Source organism: Arvicola amphibius, chromosome 11 (genome assembly GCF_903992535.2).
Source record: "Arvicola amphibius chromosome 11, mArvAmp1.2, whole genome shotgun sequence".
NCBI classification, from domain to species: domain Eukaryota; kingdom Metazoa; phylum Chordata; class Mammalia; order Rodentia; family Cricetidae; genus Arvicola; species Arvicola amphibius.
In genome coordinates, this window is record NC_052057.2 from 31,895,282 (window position 1) to 31,919,730 (window position 24,449).

The window sequence follows — 24,449 nt, forward strand, 5'->3', positions numbered from 1 at the left end:
GGGTTTCCCTGTAGTTTCTAGAGCCTGTCCTGGAACTAGCTCTTGTAGACCAGGCTGGCCTCGAACTCAGAGATCCGCCTGCCTCTGCCTCCCGAGTGCTGGGATTAAAGGCGTGCGCCACCACCGCCCGGCGTAAAAATTTTTGATATACTTTCAGGATTAATTTATTGCTATTCAGTTCATTTTTTTCATGCCCAAGGATGGAGGTAGAATTATAATATGAATTTAATATTTGATACCTAATTTCCTTGAAATGAAAATGTTAAACAGAATATAAAAAACTATTAGAAGAAATGAGAAATAAAGAATACTTAAAAAAAATTTCTCTGAATCAAATATTCATATTCATATAACAGCAATTGTTACATTTTTCTTACATTTTAGTGAATAGAAAAAAACTCCATACATACATGCATACATCAATACATATTTGTACTCTGAGATTTTATTCACAATGTAACAGAATTTGTTTCAAACTTACCTTTCTCCTCTCCCAAGCTTACATATGTGCACCACCATGCCGAGATTCTCCTTCACCGTTATGTATTTCAAAACTTAACATGACTTAGATCAGTCTAAGTCCTCATGATTGTCTTGTTTTATAAATGAGAATAGAGTAATGAAAAAATGTCATGATGTTGACCAGAAGGTTTACAGAGCAGAAATACTTATTATAAGGATTTCTGAGGACTTCTGTTTGAAGCCGGGCATTTTACCCACCGAAAATGTGCTCCTATACATGTTGTAGGGTTCACTTATTCTCACCACTTAATAACATTTTCTGGTATTATTTATCCTGGCGAACAGTACAAAAAAAGTAACTTTTAGGCATGGGTAATCTATTCCATAGAGGCTGGATTCATTCTGGGTAGGAAATGACCAATACAAGCAGCCATGGAAAAAGCAAAGGTCAAACAGAAAACTAGTGGGTAGCCACTGTGACTGTTGTGAAGAGTGAATGCAACGCCCTGTGGATTCCGAATAGGTTCCAAAGTCACAAAATCATGGTTGGTGAGGTGGGGCGCGCTATGCTGCCTCATTGCTGTAAGTGGCTCATTATTGATCAGAATGAGACATTCCAAGCCTAGATCTGGTGGATCATTTAATTTTCATAGATTATTCCTTCCCTCACTGGGTTTCATGCTTGATGGGGACTTAGTGAGTGAAACAAACGGGAAGAGATCCTGGTTGCCACGGTCCTCTCTCTGTAGACTGGATTCCAGCACTCCACTTGAATTTTTCTTTGGAAACAGAAATTGATTAGAAATGGAAAGCTCAATCCATCAAAAAATTAGCTTAGTGAACTGTGTCACCAATAAACTATAAAAGTCAGAGGAAAAAAGGTCCAGCATTAAAGACTTTTTAAGAATTTTATTCAGATATTATTGAAAAAGCAAGGAGGAATGATTGCAATATCCTAGACCTCTAAAATGATAAAGGTATAAACTGAGGAACATGTGGACTAAAAGATTCAGCTTACATGAAGACAAAGACAGAAAACACATCCAACAGAATCAGAAAAGAAGCAGGAATGGTAATAGTCTATGGTAATAGTCTTGAGTTTCCACTTGACTAGATTTAAAATCTCTTTGGAAGCATATGTATTTGATGTGTCTGCAAGCCTCATTTGGAAAGGATGAACTTTGTAGGGAGATACATCCTCTCTATAGGTGGCTTCTTCTAGTAGGCAGACTTTGCACATTAATCATCAAGCAAGAAAATGTACTCCACAGCCTTACCTCTATGTGATATGATAGAATATTCTCAGTTGAAGATTCCTTTTAACAGATGATTTTATCTTATGTCAAGTTGACAAAAACTAACCAATATAAACACTAAAGAAAAGAAATAAACCAATTACTGTAGATGGAAAGACATCTGTCTTTGTTGCTTTATGTGGTTGTAATAAACATCATGATCAGAATCATGATGGGGAAGGAAAGGCATCATTTCAGATTATACTTGTATATCACAGTCAATTACAGATGGAAGTCAAGGCAGATTTTCAAGCAGTTGCTAAAACAGAAACTATAAAAAAAATGCTAGTTACTGTTCACTTCCCGCCTCATTACAGGTAATATGTCTAGCCCAGATCTACCAGCCTTAGGTGGGATCATGCTGATGTAGTAGCTAGATACTCTCACTATGATAGCCAATTAACTCAAAGTCCCCAAAGATTTCTATTGGCCAATATAACCTAAGGAACTTCCCTCTTTCCAGGTAACTCTAGGTTATAGAGACCTGACAGATGAAGCTAATTAGGACAACAATTTATTATTGTGAACCAGAAAAAGTTGATACGGAAATGGTAGTATTATAGAGGAGACCTTTGGATTAAATGCAACCCTCATTAAGGACAATGGAATATTATTAATCCATAAAATCACCCTGTGATTTGAAGGATATAGGCAGAACAAGAAACTATGTTAAGACAAACAACCTAGAGTCAGGAAAGCAAGTATTCTACATTTTTCCTTTGTGAGAATATTTTAGATTTGTAAAATATATTAATGAAATCGGTAGGGGAACCATTTGAGGTATGAAAATGGACCATGCATAGGAGGAGTGGAGATAAGAGAGAGAGTTGGTAATGAAGAAGATTATGATTATGAAACATATAAAAATATTGTAATAAAACCCATAAATGTACTCTTAAAAACTAATTTGTCATTTATACTAGTTTTCTTAAATGGACAAAACAAAATATTTAATCAATAAAAAAGTATAGCATATATATATATATATATATTCACATGTATAATTTTGGTACATGTGTGTGGAATTTGCAAATATGTATGTATTTCTATGCATGCATACAGAGACAAGCAAAAGTTGCTGTCTTACTTTCATTCTTGGCTGAGCACTTTTTAAACAGAGTTGGGTACCCATTCATTCTGAGGCTAAACTGGGATGCGGCTAACCCCAAGCCATAACTGACTTGGATTTTTTTACTTGTTTCTTTATATTCATTTTATTTTTACCTTTACAGCACATGTTTACTGAGGGCATAAAAAAGAATTCCAGAAAGAAATGTATTTAATAAGAATTAGAACACCAAGATGCAACTGAATGGATTTTATAGCATGTCCAGAACCCAGTTATCCTGCACCATTATTAGCCACCTTACTATCTCTTTTATTAACCCATCTCTGTAAGTGACCTATTTTCCTTGTGATGGTAGCTAAATCCTTTCAGATGTACAAAACACCACTATATTCAAGCAATCCATGGCAAAAAAATAATATAAGACAGCACATCAAGACTATGACAACATCTCTCCACTTTGGTTTATCCACCTATCTGAAGTCTTCACCAAAGTTTTGAAATTATGGTTGATTTCTACCTTTCTTTATTCTCTTGGTATAAGTACTTTCTTAAACAGTTGCCAAATGGGAATTTAGTATTTAGAGCAGCCTAAATATGTGTTCTTATCATATTTACTCAGAATTTAGCCTCATAATAAATAAATTATAAGCCCAGATAAATCTGTCCTCTCTAAGGTGGGGCGGTTGAGTGTTCACCACAGCAAGGGCAGTCAAACACAACCCTTATGTGATGGGACGTCTCGAGGTCCCCAGAAGAGTGTACTTGAATGATCCCAGTTTATCCTCCCTCTCCTTTGTTTCCAGATGCTTCCCTCTTCTATACTCTGCTGCTTTGCTAGACTGCCAAGGGTAAAAGAAACAGAGCTATTCCCTCCAGGCTTGCAAATTATGGTTTTTCTAGGATACTTATTTAATCTCCATGTCTGTGCAGCAATAACCTTTCCATACCGAGCCTCCTCCAAGTCAGACTACACTTTGACACAGTTCTTTACGATGTTTGATAAACTATTACTTAGATTAAATAATAAGAGATTAAATTATGAATTGAATGTATAATAAACAATAGATTAAGAAGATAGATTAAACATCTATAATTTATTCTAACATAGTTGTAAGGTTTTTCTAAAAGTCAAGACTCAACCTTACTAGTAGACTTTTCTGCAATGATAGTATTTGATAAAAGCATCAATGGGTTTATACTTATTACAATAATTGAATTGCAAGTTTTACTTATTTTACTTTCCATTAAATGTAACTAACAAACACTAATGGAGAACATTGTAGTGGGCAGAATCAATTCACAATACAAATGTTATTGCTAGATTGGTTTTGATGTGATGCATTCTTCATATTAGTTTTTTTTCCTGTTATTTTCCTTAATTCCACCAGCCTTGATCTAGTCCTTAAAACATATGATATTAAAATTTATAAAAATATAGAAACTGGCAGAACAGTCCATAAATTCAGGCAAACACATATCATTTCTGTTTTCTATGAACTATTTTGCTTCATCGAATATATCAAATGTTTATGTGAAAAAGTGGACTAAAACAGACATTAATATTTCACCTTAATTATGTGCAAACACAACATATGCTAAAGAAGTTATGCAATTTTAGTGATGCTACGATTCCAGCTTTTAACACTATCCAATAATGCCCTCATGTGTTTTCTCTAATAATGAAAATTATTCTTATATTGTAACATCTTAAAAAGTTTAAATTCAGATATTTTGATTTGTATATACATTAGCTTAATTTTTTTTCAATTTTCACATTCCATAAGTAGTAAGCTTCACTGAAAATACAGTACAGTGATCAAATTTTGAAAAGTAAACAATCACTTCATCTACATAAAACTAATATTTTAAGTACATTTTCATCCACTTAATCACATGATAGAGGTAGTGCCGCAGGCAGAATTCATCTGCGAAGCTGGAATACAGATAGCTATAAATGTGCATTAATAAAAATATGTCATCAACTTTCTGAAAATAGCTTTTGTAAATGATTCGATGATTTTTAATCTTCCATATACATGCTGCATTTGATTAAGCTGACAATAAGAAGGAGAACAATTACTGGAAATTGTATATTGGACAGCACTTTTCATTTTTATTGAAATGTCATCTGGCCATATAACCATTACAATAAATTTTTCTCATTTATTTCATTCTTAGGAAATGCATTTGCTTCTCTCCTGTGTTTATGGAATAAAGGTTTTTAAAATTCTTCAGTTTTAGAAAGATTTTTATAGATGAATTTAATTTCTTAATATTATACTGAATTTCAATTTTATTATTATGTCATTTCTATTTTAAATATTAAGGAACGGACACTAAAGCTACGTAAAAGCTTCTTTAATTTTCTGACCATAGATGTATAAACAGAACACATAAGATTTAGCTCCTATGTTTTTTGTTTTGTCTAGTGTTTTGAGACAGGACCTCATTTCATCAAGGCTGGTGTTTGACACCTGATCCTCCTTCCTCTGCCTTTTGAAGTGCTAGAATCTTAAGAATGCAATGCCACAACTGGCTCTTCTATTAGACTGATTATGGAAAATTTAGGGAACTCTTGTTCTTCCCATTAAATAGAGTTAGACCAGCTTTTTTAAAATTTAATTTTATTTATTTTATGGTATTATGTTATTTTTTTATTTTTCCATTCAAAAACTTATACTTCCTCACCTCCTCCCATTCTTCTCCAGCTCTCCCATTCACCCTTCTCCCTCCCACTCCCTCCTTAAGAGAGGGCAGGGAATCCTGCCCTGTGGGAAGTCCAAGACCCCCCCCCCCCCTCCACATCCAGGCCTAGGAAGCTTTGAATCCAAATAGACTAGGGTCCCAAAAAGCCAGTACATGGAGAAGAAACAAGTCCCAGTGCCTTTATCAAAGGCTTCTCAGGCAGTCCCCATTTTCAGCCAAATTCAGAGTCCGGTTTGATAGCATACTCATTAAGTCCAGGTTAGCTGGATTTGGTGAGCTCCCATAGAACAGGCACACTGTCTCAGTGGGTGGGCCAACCCCTCGCGGTCCTGACTTCCTTGCTCACCTTCTCCTTCCTTCTGCTCTTCAAATGGACCTTGGGGGCTTAGTCTGTTGCTCTAATGAGGGACTTTGTCTCTATCTCCATCCAAATGAAAGTACATATCCTTACAGTATTTCCATGAAGAAGAGTAAATGGCCTTTCAATGCATTGTTTTCTTCTCTGCCTTAGACATCTAGGAAAGTTAATGGAAGAGAGTGTGGAATTGATTTCATATTGGGCTGTTCTCACTTTAAAAAATGAGGACCCTACAAAGGACGTACGGATCTGCCTGTGGAGAGGAAATAGATGAGACATCCTGGGTAAATTGGAGGCAAAGGGAGTAGAGGGGAGGGGAGGGGAAATTGGGAACATGAGGGATCAGGATGGTCGAATTAGGGCCAGGACAGATGGGGAGAGGAATGAAAGCGATATCTTGATAGAGGGAGCCATTATTGGGTTAGGAAGGCAACTGGCACAGGAAAACTCCTAGGAACCCACAGAATTATCCCAGCTAAGACTCTCAACAATAGTGGAGAGGGTGCTTGAACTGACCTTCCTTTGTAATAAGATTGACAACTACCCTAATAGTCATCATAGAGCCTTCATCCAGTAACTGATGGAAGCAGATGCACAGATCCACAGACAACTACTGGACGACGCTTTGGGAGTCCAGTTGAAGAGAGGGAGGAAGGATTATAGGAACAAGGAGGAAGGAGTCAAGATGATCCACAGATATAGCTGGCCTAGTCTGGTGGGAGGTCATAGACTCCGGAATGACAGGTAGGAAGCAGGCATGGGACTAACCTAGACCTTCTGCATCTAGGAAACACAGTTGTGTAGCTTGATCTTTTGTGTGGCCCATAGTCTTTGGACCAGGACCTGTTCATGATGTTTGAACTGGCTCTTTTGAACATGTTCACTACGGTGGGATGTCTTGACCAGCCTTGATGCAAGGGGGAGGAGCTTGGTCCTGCCTCAATTTGGTATGCAATGTTTTGTTGACTCCCATGGAAGTCTTTTCCCTTTCTGAATGGAGTGGAGGAAGAGTGGATGGGACAGGAGGTAAAAAAGGAGGTGGGGGAGAGAATTGGAGAAGAAGAAGAAGGGGAACTGTGGATTGTATGCAAAATCAGCAAGCAAACAAGCAAATAAATAGATAAATAATAGAAATAGGATATTTTCTTAAAACTTTCTAAGTACAAAATAGTAGTTAAGTTCCCAATGTTTGAAGTGTATACTAGACTTTATATAAATAAGCGATCTAGCAATAAGAGCGCAAGTCATGGTCACAAATACACAACTTCATGGCTACTAAAGGAAATTTAAACTTTTTGAAATAACAAAAATGCTCTTATTTCAGTTACTGGAACTGGACAACACTTACAGACCTTTAATTTATAGAGTATTACCATTTTGTTCTTAATGAAACTGATGTTTTCCTTGATGCCATCCATTTCTTATAATCTCTTACACATGGGAAACTTACTAAAGATGATAATGTAGATTTTCGGGAAATTTTATGGATACAAAGGCCATTAAAAAGAGCAGATACTACATTTTTCAATGCTAACATAAAGAACTCTTTCACACAGGAACAATTTCAGTAATCTTAGTCAGGGATGGTTTCCATTTTAAAACTGCAAAAGAAGTTGGGTATTTATATATACATAGAGAGAAACATATCTAAGTTCTATTTTAGAAGGAAAAATAGTCATCTCTTATGGGGTCTTATTGGGTGTATCACCCATAATGAAGTGTCAGTTTCATGTCAAACATAAAATGACCTCAATGCTATTTTTGTGGATTTTCTGTCTTTTAGCACTTTGCTTGGACATCTTTATTGTCTTAACATTTTTGCTGGTGTGATATGATTTTGCTTGTATATTATGATTTCTGACATTGTGTTTATATTGGCTTTGTTTGTGTGTGTTTGTGTTGCACCTTTTCTTCTTTATTGTTTTACTTATATGCCTATTTTGTTAATTTTATGGAAAGAGAGAGAAGAAAGGACATGGAGTTTGGTGGTTGGGAGATGTAGAGCTGCATGAGGGGAAAACATAGTATGATTATATTGTATAAAATTATTATAAATTATATATGTGTGAATATATATTAATTATTTCATATATGTGAATATACTTTGGTGTAGATATGTGGACCACACATATACAGAGCCATCATAGGTCATAGCAGTAAGCTCTACCCTAGAAACTTGACTAAAGGCAGCTAACTGTCACTAGAAAAAGGTGCTAGAAAATGAACCTGGGTCCTCTATAAGAGCAACACACTGTCTTTACTTCTCAGACATATCCAGTCCCATCTAGTTTCTTTTAAACACACCCTTAACAAATATATATATATAGAAGGTGACACATGGCATGAATGCATCTGATTGGAGGATGGAGCCAGTAGAAAGGGAAGGTGAAAGAGGGAAATTTCAAGACTGAAATAAATAAGGAAGGCCAATAATAATAATAAGTATGTATGAAAAGATCATAATGAAACACATTATTTGTATATTTAAAAATGTAAGTAAATAATATTTAATACAAATATTTTATGATTTGTAGAAATGGTATAGTGTTTAATTTCTTACTTCAAGTTGTGATATCAGATGTCTTTTCCTATAAATAGTTACTTATTTCCCTGTATAGAATATCCTTGATTAGCATTCCTAATTCAACCATAGCATGGGATAGTATGATCTGCGTTCCTGGTTAATTCAAACATGAAAATTATACTGAAATTATATTGAGTTTAAGACCTTTTCATTTGCAAAATTTATTTTATATGTATTTGTAGTATAAATTTTTTCTCCTCATGTAAAATTGAAGAAATTATAAAATTTGAATGACCAAAGATTTAATAGTTTAATTTGAAGCCTTCATAAAATAACAAATAAAGTACAATTGGAAAATTTATATTATTAGCAAACTAGAATTACTTTATTAATTTCATCATGCAGTATGATAACTTTGGTCTTTTGGTTAAATAAATTTAATTTCCTACTAGATTAAATTGCTAATACATGCAATGTTTGAATAGCTCATGATATTATTTCTAATTTCATACATAGTGAATTGGATTAATGATTTGCTTTTATTAATTTTATTTTATGAAAGGAACAGTAGAAAGACATTATTAAATACTGGTACTCAAACAGAAGAATCTAGCAAGTATCTTCAGTCTCATTGATATATTGGATCAGAGCCAGGGAGATAAGTCTATGGATCTAAACAAGAACTTATGGTCTACGTTAATCCAACACTTCTGTAAATGTATCTTTTATTTCTTCTTTCCTTCATTGTTTTAGTCAGGTCAATCCCAAAGATATGAGGTTGCAGCAGCTTTTGTAAAAATGTTAAGAGACAAAACAAAACCAAACAAAACAAAAATCCAAAACAGGAAAGAAAGAAAGAAAGAAAGAAAGAAAGAAAGAAAGAAAGAAAGAAAGAAAGAAAGAAAGAGAAGACAAAACAAAATAAAACAAAACCTCACTCAAATAGAAATGTTTACTAAGAATTTGGATTAAAACAAGGTTTTTAAAAGAATATGGGTTGTATGTATATAACTTTACTGCTTTAATGCAATTTCAGACACTTAAATATATAAAATATTAATTAATATGTTTGGTAATATACACATTTAAATATTAACAACCATAGGATAAATGAAGGGCCCAAATTTCAACTTCTCTATGCAGAGATTAATACAAGCATAGATTTAATAAACATTTACATTCCCAAATGTATGCTCCTTATCTCTTGTTTCATTTCTTCCTTTCCAGATTGTCTTCAAAAGGGAGTGAGGCGCTGTGCAGGCCAGTTACTGAAAACTGAAAACCATGCAAGGGCATTTTAGTTGCCACTGAGCTGGCATTTCACAAAAGACCTCCTTAGTGGTTTTCAGAGAACTGATTTCCTTCCCTCCTGAGGTAGCCAATGTTTCCTCAATCCTGTCTTTTTAAAAGATTGTTGACCTTTTTACCATTTCAGTTGTCAAGGAGCTATAATTCACAAGTAACTCACCCATGAATGATAACAACAAATTTTGTAGTTTTTACATTTCTTAAACAATAAAGTTACCTTATATTCTATATGAGTTCAAAAATTGTCTCTCCCTACAACTCAAAAGTGAGTTTACACATTCATGTAATATAATACATTAAATGGAATAGAAAAAAGAACAGCCTAAAAGTCGACAAGTACTCTATGGATACTTATACATACATATAAGATATATGAGATATATATATAAGAGTGACAAATGGAACAACAGCTCCTTTTAATTCATGAAAAACATAACAGAGATTCTTCCTGTTTTTTTCCAAATGTGTGCACATCAGAATGAGACTCAAAACTAGTCTTCTATAAGGTAGACATGTGAGCTGTCACTAGAATGTGACTTTAAGTATCTCTTTGTCTGTCTGTCTGTCCATCTATTTATTATGTATGTATGTATGTTTATTTGAATATATGTATGTAAGTATCTATCTATCTATCTATCTATCTATCTATCTATCTATGTACAAAAGACTACCATGAAGAATCTGAGATATTATGTTTTGTCACAAGTGAAAATACTGTGTTAAATAGGCTGGGTGAATAGTGAATTCTAAAACAAATTCCATTTTCCACTCCACAGAACAATACTGTAATTAGATTAATCAAGTGAACTAGATGTGACAAAATATATAATTAACAAATTTTAAAGAATTTAACCTGAAATATTTGAGAACTGAACTTAATGGCATATGACCTTAAAGGGCAAGGAAGAAAATGACTCGAATACTTGCCATAAAGAAGGAGGAGCAGTGTGACCCTATGAGAGGCACACCCAGTAATCTGTGGATGGCAGCAGAAATGTAAGGCTGCCGGAGGCACATAATGTCTTCACCCACTGAGATTTCAGAGAATGTGTGTCTACATTGAGGTTTTGGGATTATAGTTTAACGATCTATGATTACATATATTACCATGCTTAATTGGCATTGAGTTTATATTAATTTGCTGTTTATTTTTAGTAATCATGGTAACATATAAAATAAATATAAAATAAAAGGGGAAATGAAATAAATACAATGAAAAGAAAGATTCATCCCACACTCCTTGCAGATTTCCACTAAATAATGATTAGTTTTTATGAGTGGGGGCTAATACGTTCTTAACTGGAAAAGAAGAAAAAGAAAATAAATGTGGTACCTGCATTCCTTTTGACTCTTTGAAACATTTATGCTTCTGTCATTTATTGAAATTTCAAAAGGAGGTTAGAAAGTGAAAACCCTATTTAAAAATTTCAGAAAGTAGATTATGACTTTAGTTACTAAATTTAACAAAGCAATTTGCTATCAAAAATTAGTGTGGTACAAAATGCTTTTGAGTTATATGAAAATGTTTACCTTGTTCTCAGTGACACATGCTATTGTTGAACCTTGATAATTTCCATCTTGTCTCTTTTTCTGATTTTATTTCTATTATTAAATTGTCTTATACTAGAAAAGAAAGATTGGAAACTACACAAAATAAAGGAGGAAAGGAAAAATAGAAGGGAAGTAAGTGGTGGCTGAGAGGGAAGAGGATGAAAAGTGGATGTGGGTAGAAAAGGATCAATGTCCTCAATAATATAATTTATTTAATCATGCCTTTAAATAAGTTAATATTCAGCATAAGTAACTATAGCAAACCCATCCATGTTCTTTCGGGTTTAAAATGATCTGAGTGAATAAAGAATATTTTTGAGATGAAGGAAAGGCCAACAAAGCAACATGATGGAGACATATCTCCCTTAATATTGATTTTTCACATTGTTGAAACAAACTATCTGAGGAAAACAAGCCCAGGAAGGGTTTGTTTGTTCCTAGTTCCAAAGGGTTCAGACCATAATTACTTTATTCTTTCTTTGTGTTTGGCAAGAGCATCATGGGATAGGAGACACAGTGAGCAGGCTCAGGCAACTTCAAGGTGGTTGGAATGCAGAGAACATGGCATAACAAGAAGTGATGAGAGTTGTAGCTCCAAATGAACAACCTAGGGACACAACTCCTCCAGCTAGGTAATACCACCTCTGACATTTTTCTAGCATGAAATAATGTTTTCCTTTTTAGGAACCATTAAAAGGTTAGCCCATTTACTTGCCCAAGTGCTAAGGTAGGCTGTTAAATGGTGCCACAGGCTTTGACAAATGTACCTTGCATCAGGCTTATGGAAGAGTACTAATTCCATCAAGTAGACAATCAGAATGAGCCATCACACTCCCTCCCTAAGGAAGCAGCACAATTTAGATAAGTGTTAATGTTCCTTTCATCCTTAAGCATGGAAGGAATGAAGGCCCTTAGGCCCCTTAGAACATGTAGTAGGTAGAGTGTTATAGAAAACACATTGGTGGTAGTAAAGGACACTGGTAAGTTCTGGTGATTGGAGCACAAACAGCCATAAAATTATTATATCCATGTTATGAATCTGAAAGTTACATCAGTATTGCCAGGCATGTTTCAGCTAACATCTGAAATGTGTGCAGGCCCAAGTATAGAGGTAATAGTTTCAGAAAAATCAAACTTCCAGAATCTATCTGTGAAAAGATCCATCTACATTAGAACCAAAATTCCAGATGTGTTGCACACCAAAACCAATGAGAGTGACAGCACAGTCTTCAGTTTCATTGACTCAACTAAAATCAACCAACATAAAGGAAGTTTAGCTGCAGGAATTATTTTGGTTCTGTCTCTAATGTAATTAAATGCTGTTCATTATACTTTAAAGTACTCTTCTAAAATAAATACACTGTATAATATGCCACATTATTAAGGATTTAAAAATTATCAATGTATCTGTATATACCTATTTACCTTTTATTTTGTTATTTTAAAATTATTTTTTAATTATGTGAAAATTGCATGCAATGTATTCTTATCATATTCACCCCCTCTCACCCACATCTTGCAATTTTCACCCCTACCTGACTATCATTAAACTTTGTGGGTTTTTTTTTTTTATATTTTTGAAAGACAATTAAGTCCAATTATGCTGCCCCAAAACTGGTTGGTATGGGGTAAACCCTGGAGTGTGGTTGATCTGTAAGTGTTATTTTGGTGTGGCACATCCGTCATACTCTTTAAATAAGCTGACTCTCTTTCCACCAATAGCTACCAACTGTCAGCCACTCCTCAGCTTGGGATGGGCCATTGTGCCTACTCCCTTCCACACTGGGACTTACCTTGTTTGGCTTCTATATGAAGGTCTTCTATATGCTCTCAAACCTTTAGTAAGATCATAGGTAAACTGTCATGATTATCGTTCTTACTCAGTTTTTAACTCTGTGAGTTACCATAAAAGGTTAGCCTGGCAAGAAGGACTCACTGAAATAGTGTCACAAATATTGTGAGAGTAACCAAACACGTGCTGATTGGATTTAAGTCCCATGACACAGGATGAAATACATTCCTGGCAGTGTTATCTAGACTAAGGACCAGTAACTAGAAAGATCATGGAAATTGTAGAAGAACTTCCTACTATTATTCTCATAAATGGAGTTAGATTATCATTAGATTTTTTTAGTATTGTACCCATTGTACCATAAACTAATGTGCCTCTCATTCTTCATAGAGACACTGATGCATGCAGTAGATAACAATCAAAATTAGTCAAAATGCAGAGCATAAGATGCTGTGGTGAGTTCAGCCACAAAGAAGACATCAATATCACAGTCCTCATGCCAAGGGTCAGGTCGTATAGGCTGAAAAATTGTAAGAGCCAGAGGTAGTTGAAGAGGAATGTGTCAGATTGGTGTGGGGGCAGGAATAAAGGAATCCCACACTAGCTCCGAATAGGGTATAATAAGGGGTTCTTTATTAAAGGGGAACTCATATATCATAGTGGGAAACTGGAACAGATTTAACATCCAGGTGTGGCAAGTGGGGAGACAGAGAGTGAGTGGGAAGACTCAAGTACTTTTGGTACCTAAGGTCACACCAAACCTGTTCCAGCTGCTCAAAAGACCTTGGCTGAAGGAGGTTCCCTATCACTTTTTGTCTAAATAAGAGAGTTCCAAAACCCAATACAAAACCATATACAATAAGAACAGATATCAAGTATTCAAGTATACAAATAAGAATTACAACCAGCATAAACAAGAAACGTAAGTTAAATGTTTAAATAACTATTCTATCTTAAGGAGTCTAAGTCTTGTATTAAAAATGGCTTGGCTCAGTCATAAGAGGAAAGTAACTATGAGTATCTAGTCTTCAACCTCGTATAAGGCCTGAGGGGGAGATAATATTACATGAGCAGACAGGAAGTATAATAAAGCAGATTTCAAAATGTATAGTAGATGACAGAAACAACTGGCTACCTGGGCAGTCACCCAAAGTCTCATTTGCAATGTTGGAGCAACTAAATTTGGCTAATGCCTAGAGTAACTGGCAGATCATCATACTTTCTATTTAAATTTAATCTTTGTTAATGACATTAAAGCAAGAAAGAGGGAAATCTTCAAAAATCATATAAGATGAATATTTTGACCTTCATAATCCCAGTATGGTTTGATAGATTAAATTGATACTTTTTATCACACTCAATATGTTGAGAACTATAGATTAAAAATAAGTCATATCCCATGGTGGCGTTATTTGCTGTGATTCACAACTAACATATTAACCTTGTCCTTACAAGATTAAGATTAAATGCACCCACTTATAAATTAGCTTTTCATTCATTAACAATACCTACAATAAGGTAAGATTAAGGTTAATGAAGGTTATGTTTCACATTTCTGAAAATGGAGGAAAGGACAAAGTCTATAAAGTAGAAGAACAATAATAACAATGCCATCAGATATATGTATAAACAACATTTCAGAGAAATAAACTAGAAAATGTATGATTTTATCAAGACACTACATGAGGAAGGAGTGTATGTTTTATTTTGAGGTCAGATGAATGAGGATCAGCTACTGTGGGAATTTTGTTAAAGATGATAAACTAAATTTAAGATAAGAAGTATGTCCCTGTATTGACTCTAAGTGGGAAAAGGGCATTACAAGTGTTCGTTGAGGGAATGAATGCCATATAAATGGCTCTTTAATGGGAACTCATTGATTTATCTGGAAAAATGTGCATGATGTGAGTAGCAAAGGGGCAAGAGCAAGGACTTCCCATGGTGGATCAATATTGGAACAGCGTCAATCTACTACTGATAATTACTGCAATATTTTCTCACCTTTTAATTTCATTTATTAAGTATATCTTTACTAGGCTGACATTAAATTATGCCAATTGGTGTAGCTCAAGATGCTTGTGCTCTCTTTTGGTTGCTAAAATATTTTCAGCACCGTGAGATTAAAATCCCAACAAACTTCTCTCTAGTATAAGCCAACCAACAAACATAACTCCTGCTGTTCCTTGGTCTGAAATATCTTGTCTAGAGAAATGCCTTATTTTACAAAAGGACCATTTTGGCCATTTATAGTTTGCTTTTTATCTATTCAATTGTTCCCTTGTATTCTTAGAACAGAAAAAGGAACCTTTTAAGAATAATAACATACCAATTACCTTTAATTACTCACTAGCTTTTTCAGTCAAGAGAAAAACCTCTCATTTTATGTTTAGTTTGTGTCTGAATAGAGCATGTTATATCTGAAACCTCTAATGGAAAGGCTTTTCCATTTCCCACAAGTTCTTGCTATTTAATGTAACTTCTAAATTTAAAAAGTTATTTAAAGTGCTACAGATTTCCTTGATCAACTTGAAAAGACGAGCAAAACATCAGTGAAAATTATTAAAAAATTGTGTTTTACTCTGATAAGAATTCATAGTTATTGTCATGAAAGCTAACTCATTTTATGTTGAGAGCTTTCACATTTCTCAACCAAGTAAATATTGACTACAAAAAATATATTTCAAATGTCTGACTGTATAGAAAAATATATGGAAATAGAAATAAAGCACCTTTAAAGGAAGAGATAAAATAGGATTATTGGCCTGGCTTATGCTAGTTTGTTTAAATAAAACAATGTGACAAATACAAATGACCACTGTTAGGAGTGTAGGACAAAAAGAAAGACCAAACTGAGCAAGTTCTTCAAAACTTGACAAATTTCTCAAAAAGATTGTGATTAATTACTCCTAGCTCAGCATTCTTGTATTTCATAATATTTATACACAGATAAATAGTATTTATATGCATAGCAGGATACCATTTGAGTTTCAAAAGTCCATGTATTTAAGCATGTCATTAAACAACTTTGGAAAATATTAGGAATTTTTTTTGCAACAAAATTTTTGTTAACAAATTATCTTACAATAAATTAAAGAAAAATAAAAATCTGGAAAAAATACATAGTTTGAGACCACTTGTGCCACAAAGAATGGACATTTTAAGAGTATAAGGTTTACAAACTTACGTATTTGAGGAAGACTCAGTATAGTTTGTGAGTGATGTTTCATGCCTCAGTATTTGTGTTAAAGTATTTGGTGTTGAAATCTTTCTAGATCAGTTGTTCAGATGGAAACTTAACCCCCACCGCTGACTCTTGCTTCTGAAACTCTGCCTGCTTAAATACTTTAAAAATGTGCTGCTATTTTGCCTGGAGAATGTTACTAGGTAAAGAAAATGCAAATGTTAATTTAAAAGTCAACGCATTTTCCAGAAAACACTGTGTTCCCATACAATGAAGAAGTATCTAAGAACAAAGGTTTTTTTTTCCCTTTTTTATTTAATATTTTAAATATTTCCATCTCCTCCCCTCCTCTTCCCCCTTCCCTCCCCTCCCTTCCACCCATAACCCCACTCCCTCCCTCTCCAGGCCAAAGAGCCATCAGGGTTCCCTTCACTATGTTAAGTCCAAGGTCCTCCCAGCTCCCCCCAGGTCCAGGAAGGTGAGCAACCAAACTGACAAGGCTCACAGTGAGCCCGTCCATGCTGTAGAGTCCAAGCCCATCGCCATTGTCCTTAGCTTCTCAGTCCTCCTCCACCGTCAGCCACATTCAGAGAGTCCGGTTTGGTCCCCTGTTCCATCAGTCCCATTCCAACTGGACTTGGTGGTCTCCTGTTAGATCTGTCCCACCGTCTCAGTGGGTGAACGCACCCCTCACGGTACTGACTTTCTTTCTCATGTTCTCCCTCTTTCTGCTCCTCATCAGGACCTTGGGAGCTCAGTCCGGTTCTCCAATGTGGGGCTCTCAGGGAAGCATATATCTTAATTATTAATATAGAGCCATATTAGGGTTGTCAAGAGACTTGATTCTAGAGGGGTTCCCAGGTATCCAGGGAGATGCCCCCAGCTAGTTACTTGGGCAGCTGAGGAGAGGGAGCTGGAAAAGGCCAGATCCTATAACCATACTCATGAATATCTTGCATATCACCATAGAACCTCACCTGGCGATGGATGGAGATAGAGACAAAGACCAAAGGATTTTTAAAAGCAGCAATGAGGCCGGACGGTGGTGGCGCAGGCCTTTAATCCCAGCACTCGGGAGGCAGAGGCAGGCGGATCTCTGAGTTCGAGGCCAGCCTGGTCTATAAGAGCTAGTTCCAGGACAGGGCCTAGAAACTACAGGGAAACCCTGTCTCGAAAAAAAAAAAAAAAAAAAAAAAAAAAAACAGCAATGAGCTATATAAAAATAGGAGACTCAGACCAGAAAAAAATAAGTAAATAAATATCAAATGAATAAAATGTTTTTAATATACATACATGACAAAATTGGGAAAGAAATATTTATCCATTTCATTTATCCAAAAAGTAGAATTCAATATTGACGATATGTATTCTATTTGCCAAATCAAAAGTCAAATTAATATTTAAGACTTAGTATGTGAACATGAAAAGCACATTCAAACAAACTGATTGAAAGCCTAACATATGCACAGCAGAAATCGGTAATTGACATTCACAGACATACTACAATAAAAATCATTTATTAAATATGAAAAGGACAGTACAAAGAGAATGTTCATTGTGGACATGAAAACCAGGATGGCAGCCAATAAGTTAGTATTTAAATATACTTTTAGACTAAAGTCTGTGGAGGAATATTGCGAAAATTCTTATTACAAAACTGTAACTAATAAAGTTTTTTTTTTTACTAAAAATAGATTGCTTTCATACAATATATTCTGATGATGGTTTTCCTTACCTCAACAACTTCCAGATCTTTCTCATAGTCTTATCCAATCCACACCATTTCTTTCTCTTTCAGAAAGAAAGGGCATCTGAAAATGCTGAAATAAAGATAAAGAACAAAGAAATGTGTTTTTACAAGTGAACTTTTGAATTTGTTTATTATTTACTGTACAATTTTACTTTTGAAATATCAAATGTACCTAAAATGGACGATTCTCTCTCCATATATGTGTGTGTGTGTGTGTGCGTGCGTGTATATACACACCCATGTGTGTATATACATATGCATACACATACATATATATGATTACAGAATATTTTCCATGAGATATTCTGTTTAGAAAAGCCACAGAAATTTTTTTTAAATTTTATCACTCCAATTTACATTCCAACCGTAGTTCTCCCTGCCATCCCACCTTCCACCTCTTCCTCACCTCACCTCCAGTCTACCCCACCCCAATCCACTCCCCCCAACAGACAAGGGCTCCCATGGGGGTCAAAAATGTCTGCCACATTAAGCTGGGGCAGGACCAAGCCCCTTTTCCCTTCATTAAGAATGAGCCTGACATACTGCCATAGGAAATGGGCTCGAAGAAGCTAGCTCATGCACCAGGGATATATGTTCATCCTACTGCCAGGGCCCCTCAGAAGTCCAAATTTTATCACCATCTCCCATATAAGGAGGGCCTGGTTCAGTACTGTGAAGGCTCCACAGCTGTCGATCTAAAGTTTCCAAGAGCTTAGTTCAGCTGTTTCAGGAGAGTTTTCCATCATGATCGTGACCTACCTCTCTCGTCTCTTTGGATTCCCAGCACTCAGCCTGATACGTGATTGTGGTCCCTGCATCTGGTTCCATCAAGTCCTCAATGAAGGATCTATGATGATTCTTCACTAATCTGATTTTAGGTGAAGGCCAGTTTGGGCACCCTCTTCACTATGGCTAGGAGTCTCAGCTGGGGTCATCCTTGTGGGGTTTTGGCATTTTCCCTAGCACCAGGTTTGTCCCTTACCCCATAGTTGCTCTCTCTATCATGATCTCTCTTTCATTGCTCTCCTACTCTGTCCTTCTCCTGCCTTAACCATCCCATTCTCAGATGTCCTCGTTCCCCATCCCCTTACCTTTACCACCCCCAGTTTACCCAGAAGCTCTTATCTAATTCCCCTCCCCATGGCCATCCATGTTTCCCTCTTAGTGTCCTTCTTGTTACCTAGCTTCTCTGGAGCTGTGGACTATAGTCTGGCTATCCTTTGCGTTGCATCTAATATCTACTTATGAGTGAGAAAATACTGTGTTTCTTTTTGAGTCTGTGTTACATCACTCTGGATTGTTATTTCTTGTATTTTTTTACATATGCCTGCAAATGTCATGATGCTTTTGTTTTCATAGCTGATTAATACTCCATTGTGCAAATGTACCACATTTTTCATAGATTCTTCAGTTGACGGGCATCTAGGTTGTTTCCAGATTCTGGCTATTAAGAACAATGTTACCGTGAACATTGTTGTGCAAGTGTCCTTGTAGTATGATTGAGTATCCTTTGGGTATATGCCCAAGATATGTATTGCTGGGTCTTGAGGTAGACTGATTCACAATTTTCTGAGAAACCGCCATATTGATTTGCAAAGAGACTGTACAAGTTTGCTCTCATACCAGCCGCAGAGGAGAGTTCCCCTGACTCCACATCCTCTCCAACATAAGCTCTCACCAGTACTTTTGATCTTAACTATTGTGACAGATATAAAATTATATCTTGAATCTTTTGGTTTGCATTTCCCTGGTGATTAAGGATGTTAAGAAATTCATTAAATGTCTTTCGGCCATTTGAGATTCTTCTGTTGAGAATTCTGTTTAGCTCTGTACCCCATTTTTGGAAATGGATGATTTTTTGTGTGCTTTTATGTCTAGTTTCTTGAGTTCTTTATATATTTTGGAAATCAGTCTTTTGTCAGATGTGGGGTTGGTGAAGACCTTTTCCCATTCTGTTGTCTTTCATTTTGTCTTATTTATGCTGTTCTTTGCCTTACAGAAGCTTCACTCATACATGCATATATACATAAATATATGATTACAGAAAAGTTATCATGAGATATTCTGTTTTAAAAAAATTACAGAGATTTCTGTGAATGACCTTGACAACAGTATATATTACAGAAGTTCATCATCCTCAATTCTTTTTCAATTTCCAAGTTTTTTGCAACTTATTTTACTCAAGAGTCATAGTAATAGGAAGGCTGTTTGATTTATCATATACGTGATTTTTAAAGTTATTTGAAAAAATCTCATAAGCTATAAAACAAAACTGGTAATTCATATACATATAGCCATTTTTCTGAATTGTTGATGACATGCAGATCCTAGAAACAAAAAGTATTACATTTCTGACCATAAATAATTTTGCATCTAAAAAATAATTATATCAACATCACAATGTTTTCACAATACCTTATTTACACAAAGGTTAGTTTTCTAAGTCTGATGAATAACATGCAAAACTGAGATGCAGTTGAAACAAGTGTTTGTGCAGATAAAGAGGGGTTCTTTGTTTTTGTTTTTAAATTAAGAGACATAGATATTGTTCTTACACAAAGTAATATAATATCAAGCAATTGCATTAAATTGTTAACAAACTTAATACAATTGTTTGAAACTATTTTAAAGTCTTTATGAATGTAAAAAATTGTACAATGACAGAATGTGGGGAAAGATATATATTAAAGTATGATAACACCAAACTGCTGCTTGATTATTAAAATTTTTATTTAGTAGAAACTGTTGTGAATTTCAGTGGGTTAGCACTTGTCTCTGGCTATTAAATACCTAGAACTAAAAATGGGGATAGGGAAGAAAGAAAGGCTAAATATAATAATTACTTAAATTTTAACCAAAACATTTTATTTGTGCTTTGAAATCATTTGTTTTCTGATTATCTCTTTCATAATTACATAGAAAGTAAAAGTGAAAGTTAAGTATAACAGTTACAGGTGAAAACAGTCTTTAGATTCTAACAAAGCAGTTCTAGAAAGATGGTGATATTAAGGAACATAATTCAGGAGGCACAAGGATAAACAAGAGCTAATGTGCATGATGTACTGTCAATTTGTCTAGAGTAAAGTGTGGTCAGTTTAGGTAAAAGTAAAAGAAAGTGAAGACAAGAATCTTAACTTGGGCTTACATACAGAAAAGCGTCCTAGATCCTGATACCCATGTCATATTTCTGTGAAAATGAATCTGAAGTGCAGTATTTGTTGGCTGACATAGGTAAGATAATTACTTTGAAACCCTACAAAACACATACACACCAGCAGTAGAAACAACAAAAAGTCCCAGACACATATTACTGAATATTTTGAACAATACATGTCAAGAATTTTTCAACTTCAGTCCACATATGTACCTTGGGGCATGAAGTCTTCAACAGAGAAAGAAGACTGTATATGTTGTATGTTGTGTGTTGTAACAGTAATCTGAGATTGCCTGACTTCACAGACAAAGGTCTGATCTCCAAAATATATAAAGAACTCAAGAAACTAGACTTTAAAATGCTAATTAACCCAATTAAAAATTGGGGCACTGATCTGAATAGATAATTTTCAACTGAAGAAGTTCAAATGGCCAAAAGACACTTAAGGTCGTGCTCAACCTCCTTAGCGATCAGGGAAATGCAAATCAAAACAACTTTGAGATACCATCTTACACCTGTCAGAACAGCTAAAATTAAAAAAAAAAAACACCAATGATAGCCTTTGCTGGAGAGGATGAGGAGTAAGGGGAACACTCATCCATTGCTGGTGGGAATGCAAACTTGTGCAACCACTTTGGAAATCAGTGTGGTGGTTTCTCAGGAAATTTGGGATCAACCTTCCCCAGGATTCAGCAATACCACTCCTGGAAATATACCCAAGAGATGCCCTATCATAATACAAAAGCATTTGTTCAACTATGTTCATAGCAGCATTATTTGTAATAGCCAGAACCTGGAAACAACCTAGATACCCCTCAATGGAAGAATGGATGAGGAAACTGTGGAATATATACATCTTAGACTACTACTCAGCGATAAAAAACAATGACATCTTGAATTTTGCATGCAAATGGATGGAAATAGAAAACACTATCCTGAGTAAGCTAACCCAGACCCAAAAAGATGAATATGGTATGTACTTACTCATAAGTGGATTCTAGCCATAAATAAAGGATATTGAGCCTATAAAGTATTATCCTAGATAAGCTAAATAGGAAGGTGAACCCAAAGAAAAATATATTGTTATCTTCCTGGATATTGGAAGTAGACAAGATTGCCGGGCAAAAATTGAGAGCTTGGAGGTTATCCTGTCTGCTTTAGGTTCTGTTCTTTCTTATTTTACTGAAAGGTTTGATGACTCTGAGTGCTTCCTTGGCAGATGTTATCTTATCGCAGCAATAAGAAGGAGAAATTCTGACACAGCAGGGAGGAAACTGTTCTCTTATTCTCTCATTGCTGTTCATTGTTCCTGGACATTTTAGGAATATTTCCTTGTCAAATTCCAAGAATCCTTCTACTATCTAAGTACAGTTACAATTCACAATTTCACCTCATTTTTGTCTATCAATGTTCTTTGTACATATAACTACATCTCTCCTTCATCCCACATCAAGCCTTCTTTTTCAACTAGATGAAGTCTAGTTCTCTTTTTCTGTGTCTAAAATTTTCTTTTTCTGACTCAAATCAAAATAAATGTAATTCTAATATCAAATTTCCCAGAGGGATTCACTGATCAATTTCAATAACAATTTAAGAAGGAATAATAGCAATACTAAGTCTATTGAAAGAAAATAATATCAATGTTAAAACCACTTTGAGAAAAGTACAATTTTAGGTTGGAATAATCTTGATTACCAAAATTTTATATGACTAAAGAAGACAGTTAAAAATAAGAAGAGAATGATAATTTAAGTCATGTATGTAGAATAAACTTGACCAACAATTTGAAAGTGGCAAGAGAGTTTCTCTTCTCATGCCTGGTGTTGGGTGTTCTGTTTGATAGTTTAATGAAGATGAAATTAACTCAAACTATGTATCTACTTTTATACAGAGAATTATATGTTCTTCATTTTTGAAATTATAGTTCTCAATGCCATTTTGCCACACCACACCATCCTATTTACTTCTCCTTGCCCTCGCTCAAATTCATGGCTTCTTTTTAAATTGATTATTGTTTTACACACACACACACACACACACACACACAGAGAGAGAGAGAGAGAGAGAGAGAGAGAGAGAGAGAGAGAGAGAGAGTCTGAAGGCCCATCAACCTCTCTTCTCTCATCCACTTCCAAGTTTTACTGTAGGGCTTTAATGTGCAATCTAATCTATTCAGTGTTCATTGTAATAGAAATGCTATTTATGATACATATGGTTTGTACAGCTATTTGAAATAAATCTTCCAAGCTATAAAGCAAAATGGTAATTCATTTTTATATAGATATTTGTTGAAACTTGTTTGGAATGGGCAGATCTTGGGAACATCATAGAGTAAATTTTTGTCAAAGCATATTTTCTGTATCTAAGTAACGTTAATGATGATGACATAGAAAGATTTCCATGTGGTACTCTATTGTTTAAAAAAGCACCTGATATCTTAACTGTAAAAGTAATGTAAAAATCAAAATGAATGCCTATTAACTGAATAATGAGAAAATACTGCAACTGCAAAAACATTAGAAAAAATGTTGCACACCGTCTCAATGGGTGGACCAACCCCTGGTGGTCCTGACTTCCTTGCTCATCTTCTCCCTCCTTCTGCTCAACTGGACCTTGGAAGCTCATTCCATTGCACCTATTTGGGTCTCTGTCTCTATATCCATCCGTCACCGGATGAAGTATCTATGGTGATATTCAAGATTGTCATCAGTGTGACTATGGGATAAGGCCAGTTCAGGGCCCCTCTCCTCCACTGCCCAGGGTCCTAGCTGGGGACATCCCAGTGGACTCCTGGAAACCCCTCCAGAGCCAAGCCTCTTGCCAACCTCAAAATGGCTCTCTCAATTCAGATATCTCCTTCCTTGCTCCCATATCCGTCCTTCATCTCAACCATCCCACTCCCCCAAGCTCTCCCCTATCCTTCCCTTCTTCCCTCTTCCTCCCCCCTCTCCCCTCCCCCTGACCCCCATACTCCCAACTTTTGCCTGGCGATCTTGTCTGCTTCCAATTTCCAGGAGGATCTCTATATATTTTTCTTTGGGTCAACTTATTATTTAGGTTCTCTAGGATCACAAACTATAGGCTCAATATGTCCTTTGTTTATGGCTAGAAACCACTAATGAGTGAGTACATACCATATTCATATTTTTGGGTCTGGGTTACCTCACTCAGAATAGTGTTTTCTACTTCCATCCATTTGCATGAAAAATTCAAGATGTCATTGTTTTTTTTGCTGCTGAGTAGTACTCTAATGTGTAGAGTGCCACACTTTATCCATTCTTCCATTGAGGGTTATCTTG